Source organism: Penaeus japonicus, unplaced genomic scaffold (assembly GCF_977035675.1).
Source record: "Penaeus japonicus unplaced genomic scaffold, GWHDUDI00000001_assembly GWHDUDI00000013, whole genome shotgun sequence".
Lineage (NCBI taxonomy): Eukaryota > Metazoa > Arthropoda > Malacostraca > Decapoda > Penaeidae > Penaeus > Penaeus japonicus.
Genome location: NW_028234415.1, coordinates 24007116 through 24014615, shown reverse-complemented (window position 1 = coordinate 24014615; position 7500 = coordinate 24007116).

The following is a 7500-nucleotide window of genomic DNA, read 5'->3' as shown; positions in this document are numbered from 1 at the left end:
GAAATGCAGGATAAGAACCTCACGTCGTTAATTAGTTTTATATGTCTTTGATTATAAATATTCGTATACCGCTCGCTACAAATATTTTGGTTCTGTTTGATTAATAACAAATTGATAGGACCTAGTTTCAATTTTTTGCACAATTTAGGCATACTAGTGGCTCATCGTTCAATTTTTTCACTACGTGACATAGTTAGTGATATCTGGAGAAGTACCTCCTCCTTTTAGGTTAAAAGTGTAGAATATTAACCTAATTTTTATTTAAGTCGTGAACCGCTCGCGCGTACTTAAATAACCCTTGTCTATCCCGCCTCATATGGTAACGGTTGGGACAATTATCGCCACGTTAGTATTGTCTAAGTGTGTATTTTGTGATTGTGAACACCGTCAGCACTAAGAAGAACACAACAATCGCAGTGAAGCTATTTCTCTTCTCTCAGCAACAAAAGGTAAGTCACTTTAAGGTTGCTAGGCACATGTCTCTCCTGTGTTTCCCTGCCCCCTTCCCCATTGCATTTTTTTTTCTCCCTGTTTATTGCAAACTCCACCCCCGTAATTCTCCCCCGCCCTCCCTCCCACGCTTTCTCATCTACTTAGTGATATTTTTTTCTACGTATCGTTTCGTTAATTTCACTAAATAACTTTTCGTTAACATTCGGTAACGTAATATTTCACATCATTATTTTATGTCTTCCGATGTGTACGTTATTCGTTCTTTTTACTATGATACGAATGTTTAACAATTATTCTATGTTATTTTACGTTTGTTATTATTAACGTTTCAACGTTATTCGTATTCTCGTAGAAATTCACATAAAGGTGTGACGTTCGTCTTTCATACGAAACCGATAAAATAACTGTTTCGTTTACTTATTCTATTATTCTACGCTTTGATTGCTCTACGTTATCTTGTGTGAATTTACGATTACATTTTACTACGTATAATGCATGATTTGTTTTTCTGTGCGTTAGTTAAGTAAATAACTGTAAATCACATCATATTCTTATGGCAATAACTTCGAAATTTCTTATGTAGAATTTCTAATGTCTGTGTGATTTTCTTAAGTTTTCGTTCCTATGCGAAATTTAACATGACGTATTTCTTCGAACAAAAATATATTATCAAATTACATGATTCAGATTCGTTTTTTGATCTCGTGTGATTATTTTTCTTGTGAATTTACATATTTACCTTCTTGAATATGGTTTACACTATGTATTCGTGGAAATGTAATTCACTTTGCGTTAACATTTATTATATTTGTTCCTTTATTATGGGAATTTAATATGATTTCTTTTCTTTTTGCTTTAATATACATTAAATTAAATGTATTTTGCATCTGACCTCACTTGACCCGTGACCCGTTCGTATGGTCAATCTGGACAGAAAACTTGACAATGTGTTATATTTTCTCGCGACCATTCTGTCCCTTGTGGTCAAATTCATGACCGTGTGATATTGGGAATAGCATCACATGTGACCCTCGGTCACTTCATGACCGCGTTCTGTAGGTGACCTTATCCTATGTCATTCTTGCACGCGTGAATTCGAAAGAAAATCGTTGCGACAATTAAAATTATATATGTGTCTTACTATGATTTTCTCTACATTTTCATTTTTTTTATTGTCTGCATATACGTTTGTATATTTCTTAATGCATGATTATATTTCTGCATCTTCTGTAACATGACATACTTTGTCATTTGTGATTCGATTAATGGTCACACTACTGACCTCACTCGGTCACGTTGTAATCCGATAATTGGATTAACAATTTGTACTGTCTTTGTGAAATTCTATATATTTCTCAACATTCGACAGTCTATGTTTTTGATAATTTTGTTCACTTTTATGACTTTGTGGACTTATGATTGTTAATTCATTACAATTTATATGACAATTATTTCATATCATAACATGTTTCATCACTTCATATTATGATTTATCATCACATTTAGCTAGAAATGTTGACAGATGCATGTTCGTTTCTTAGCTTTATTCCTATTTCATTGTATAGTCATCTTCGACTATCTTTGCATTTTTCATTGCATTATTGATTATTGTTACTTCCATATCTCATTATTTAATTGCAAGTAACTTTGATCATCGTATGATATGATTGTCATTATTTTTAATTCTAAGCAATTGTCGACTTCGACAACATTAAACAAATATGTTATCATCATAGGCCTCTCCGAGTTTCCGACCTTTCGAAACATTTCATGGGTCAATCGGAACGCCAAATATCTTATCATGTTATTACTGAACGAAACGTTCATTAGGTCAGTCAGGAAAAGGTTTCCTTATCATTTCATATTTACAGCTTTTCAGCTTAATTTGCCTTTCTCCAGCTACTGTACCTCACTTATCGGGCCTTCATTGCATGACGCCCATTGCACATGCATCCCACACCCTAATTCCGCGTATCTATGGTACCACAATTGAATAAACCGCGAATTACGGGTTATTTTTCGCACTCCGGTGCACCGCGCCTTCGGAGATCTTGACAACCTGACGTCACAATTAATTCTCTCAAACAGAGATAGCGCGCTTATCACTTATCAGACGTTCCAGGCTTGCTAACTCCGCAATTTATTAGCTATGCACATATTAATGGTATTTCTTTCAGTTGCCCCGATCTTGGCTATTACGCCGCACCTTATTTCAGAAGGACGAGTTCGGCCACGCAATTGAAATATCTTAGCATAGTCTAATAATTCATCATATTTATCTTTGTTCTCGAGCTAAGACAGCGTTTCCCCACGGGACGAGTTCACTTTGGCGCATGATCTTACCGACCACTAGCATGGTCAATCAAGGTAAATCACCTATTCCGTAACGGAACGACCTCCAGGTCAATATTATATTAATAATATTTTTTTATTTCAGCTTATTTAACATTTATTTTTTCCAGTCTCATCCAATCTGACTCATGTCGTGCCTTCTAATTCATTGAAGGACTGGATTCGGTTGATATTTGGATTAATATTTTTTTTCTTTCATATGCATACTCATGATAATTTTTACCCACTTTGCCTCAAATCTTGACTTCCGGTCACGCCTATTTAAAGGATTAGATATGGTTGGTAATTTGGCTAATTATTTTTTTTTACATGCATCATACACATTTATATTGTTCTCCCTAATTTGCTACTGACCTTGGCTCAGATGCCGTGCCTTCACTCCCCGAAGGACTAGACTCAGTTAGTAAATGGAAGAATTACATCTTAACTTATCATTTTTTTCATTACTCATCACTTATCAAAGCAGACACATATTTTTCACATAGTTCATCCCTCGATGAATCCGGTCTGCTACTGCGTAAGTATTGTCAGCAAATAACATGAATTCAGGTAAATACTTCCTATTTCTTGTTATTGCAAAATCATATGATTATGTTGCATATATGATTATTTTTCAATACGAAATACTAATTTCGCTATACCTTGCAGATAGTTCCTGCTGGTAACTACTACATCTGTCGACTACCAGGACCATTCTATGCTGTATACGGTTCCTGAGGCAGTCAACTCATTGCATTGTTGCAAATCTCGGGTTTATCCTGAAACCCGGGACTCCTAATGACTTTTTCCCCAGTCTGATCTTAAACAGATACCGGACTTGCACGGCTGATGATTCGAGCTTGGTCGCGTGTTGGTTGCATCGCACTACGAGCAAGTTACCGCATCACCCGATGCCTATTCGCAAGTCGTACTCTTGTATTTTGTACTATATTAATCATTACTGGATATACCAATTTATGAGTATATACCTTTACTTAGCATAACTTACTTGCAAATTTTTTAATTGTTTTTAAAAATTATGACATAATATGTTAATAATTAGCAATGCACTTATTGTATACATACTTTTGATATCTTTTCAATTTATATTGCATGTTATATTCACCTAGTTAATGCATAACTACTATTATCAATTATCTTATAACATGCATCTGCATAATTTTTGCTCCTACGCCCTTTACCCTGTCCCCTCTATAACTATCGTATGCACTAGTTACGTGTATAAAGTTTTTCAGATACGATAGTGATGGATGCAGAAGGGCATGTCAACCAGACGTGTCAATCCTGTAACCAGTGCAGCCCATCTCGAAGCCTGCACTGATTGCACAACCGTGTGATCTTGTGCAATAATCGAGACGTTGCCACGGCATTTCCTGATCTCTTCGTATATTTTCAAGAGCTCCACTGATCACGGATCTCCTGTTTTCTCTGCTAAGTATCGCTGATTTTGGCATTCTCTTTTCGTTATATCTAATTTTCTTACCAAATCGGGACGATTTGGGGTAACGTGGTCGAGCGATATCAAGGTCTTATTGTATAAGATAAAGATTCAAAGTTCATATCGAAGCAATAATTCAATATTTCTAGTTACTTAAATACAATGTCTCCCAGTTCCAGGTCAGTCCTGAATACCCACGCTCGGAGGGCGTGGCCAAAGTCCTCTCATCATTACCGCGTGGACCAATCACCGCCGGATCGGGCAGCTCCCTGACCAATTAGATGAATTGTCGCTGCCCCTCGTACTGACCCGGTATCTCCCTCAAATTAGGTCATTGATAGATTTAGACAGAATTAGTTCGACCTTCAAGTCGAGAAGACCTCCTCCTCAGGATTCCAGGTTGAGTCAGTGTTTAGTGCCTTTAGTGACTTAGCTTATTTCATATACTGTGCATTGTCTGTGTTTTCCTTAGTCTGCTGTGTTTTCCTTAGTCTGTTGTGTTTATATTAGTGTTATTGATATACTTATAGCTTAGATCTCGTTAGCTTTGCGATTGGCTTAGCTTCCCCCTTGCATATATATATCGTGCCTCCCGTGTAAATAATGTTATATATATATATATTGATTTTATAATATATTGTTAATGTTTTCGCTACCGTGTTTCACGTAATCCCTTTATATATTATGTGTGGGAATTAGATCACTCTCTGCTCGCCACATATTCGGGTGCCAGCGACTGGACCCGTTTTGCCAATTACACAAATAGTGTTAGTATTTAGGATACATACAATTTACACAAACGTAGTAGTAGAGACACATCTTAATACCATCACAATATATATACATATATATATGTATATATATATATATATATATATATATATATATATATATATATATATATATATACATATATATATGTATATGTATAATTGTATATATATATATACATATATATATATATATATATATATTATTAGATATAATATATATATATATATATATTTAAGTTATATATATGCATATATATATATATACTTATATATATATATATATATATATATATATATATATATATATATATATATATTTTATATATGTATATATATACTTAAATATATATACATATGTATATATATATATATATATATATTATATATATATATATATATACATATACATATATATATGTTTATATATATATATATATATATATATATATATATATAGTATATATATATTGTATTTATATATATATATATATATATATATATATATACATATACATATATATATGTATATATATATATATATATATATAGATATAGATATATATAATATATATACTAAATATATATATATATTTAAGTATATACATATATAATATATATATGTATATATATATATATATATAAATATATATATATATATATATATATATATATATATGCATATATATATATATATACATATATATGTAAATATATGTGTATATATATGTATTTAAGTATATATATATACATAAGTATATCTATCTATCTATCTATCTATCTCTCTCTCTCTCTCTCTCTCTCTCTCTCTCTCTCTCCTTCACTCATCTCCGCTCTCGTCTCTCTCCCTCTTCTCTCTTTTCTTATATATATATATATATATATATATATATATATATATATACATATATGTGTGTGTGTGTGTGTGTGTGTGTGTGTGTGTGTGTGTGTCTGTGTGTGCGTGTGTGTGTGTGTGTATGCGTGCGTATGTGTATATGTGTGTGTTTGTGTTTGTGCATCTAACTATAATATACATATACATATATTTAATTATTTTAAATATATTATATTTTAAATTTATGTGTGTATATATATTAATATATATATATATATATATGTAAAATCTGTATAGATAAATATATTATCTAAATATATATATATATATATACATCTAATTATATATTATTCAATATATATATATATATATATGATATTATTTATATATATATCTTATCTAATATACACATAACGGTAGATAAATAAATATATGTGTCTATATAAAATAATATATATATATATATATATATCTATATATATGATATTATATATATTATAAAGTAAATATACATAAATATATATATATAAAATAAATAAATATGATAATATAAAATTATCTATATATATTTATAATTATATGGGTGTGTTGTGGGTTTTGTTGAGTTGTGTGTGTGTGTGTGTGTGTGTACATGACCAACACACATTTTTTTTTAATTAATTTATATATTACTTTTTTATATTTTTATTTTATTTTTATTTTTATATTTAATATTTATATGTATATATATTCAATTATTTATATTTATATATATTACCATATTTAATAATAAAATTTAAATAACTTATATTTTATATATATATAATAAATTTATTTAAATATATATTTGGGGTTTTTCCCCAACTCCCCCCCCCCCCCGGTGGCCCCATGTTTCCCCCCCCCACCCCCCCTTCCCTTTCGTCCTCTGTCCCCTGTATCCCCCCTTATTCGCGCTCTCTTTTTTCGCCTTAATCCCGCTGCGTTTTTTTAATTTCTCACTCTTCCTTCTTTCCTACTTCTAGTTTACCTGACCTTGCCCCAGCCTATCCCGCCCCCGCCCATCCACCCCGCCCCCGCATCCCCCAGTAATCCTAGGGGAGCAGCACAGTGGACCACTTCCCCCCGCCACCCCCTTTTTTTTACATTTTTGATGTACTTTTGTTTTTTCTCTGGCTCTTTTATTTGTTTTTATATATTTTAAACCCTTTTTATTGTTGTTATTTTAAATTTTCTGTAAAACTTGATTTTCCACTTTCGTAAAAGGTTCACTGGTGTGGGTAACAGAACATCCGCATCTGCTGCGATTTCTTTTATCCCTTTTACCCTTTTTTTTTTATTCTGTTACAAATTATTTAACTTTTTTTTAATCATTTTTTTTATTTCTATAATTTTTTGTATTTAGTTTTTCTACAAAATTTTTTGTTTTCTTTTACGATTTTATCATTGAATCGCGTTAATTAGTTTTATTTTTTTATTGTTAAAAGGTTTTTAAAAAACGGTTGCACCCGTCTTTTTACTTTTTTTAATGCAAACCCCCTTTTATTTAGTATTTTATTTAAAATTTTTTATTTTTTTTTTTACGTATTTTTAACCGCTACACTCCGTCCCCTGAGGTCATGTAAACCCCCCTGTTTTGGCACAATAAAACGAATGGATATTTTGGAAATGGGTTT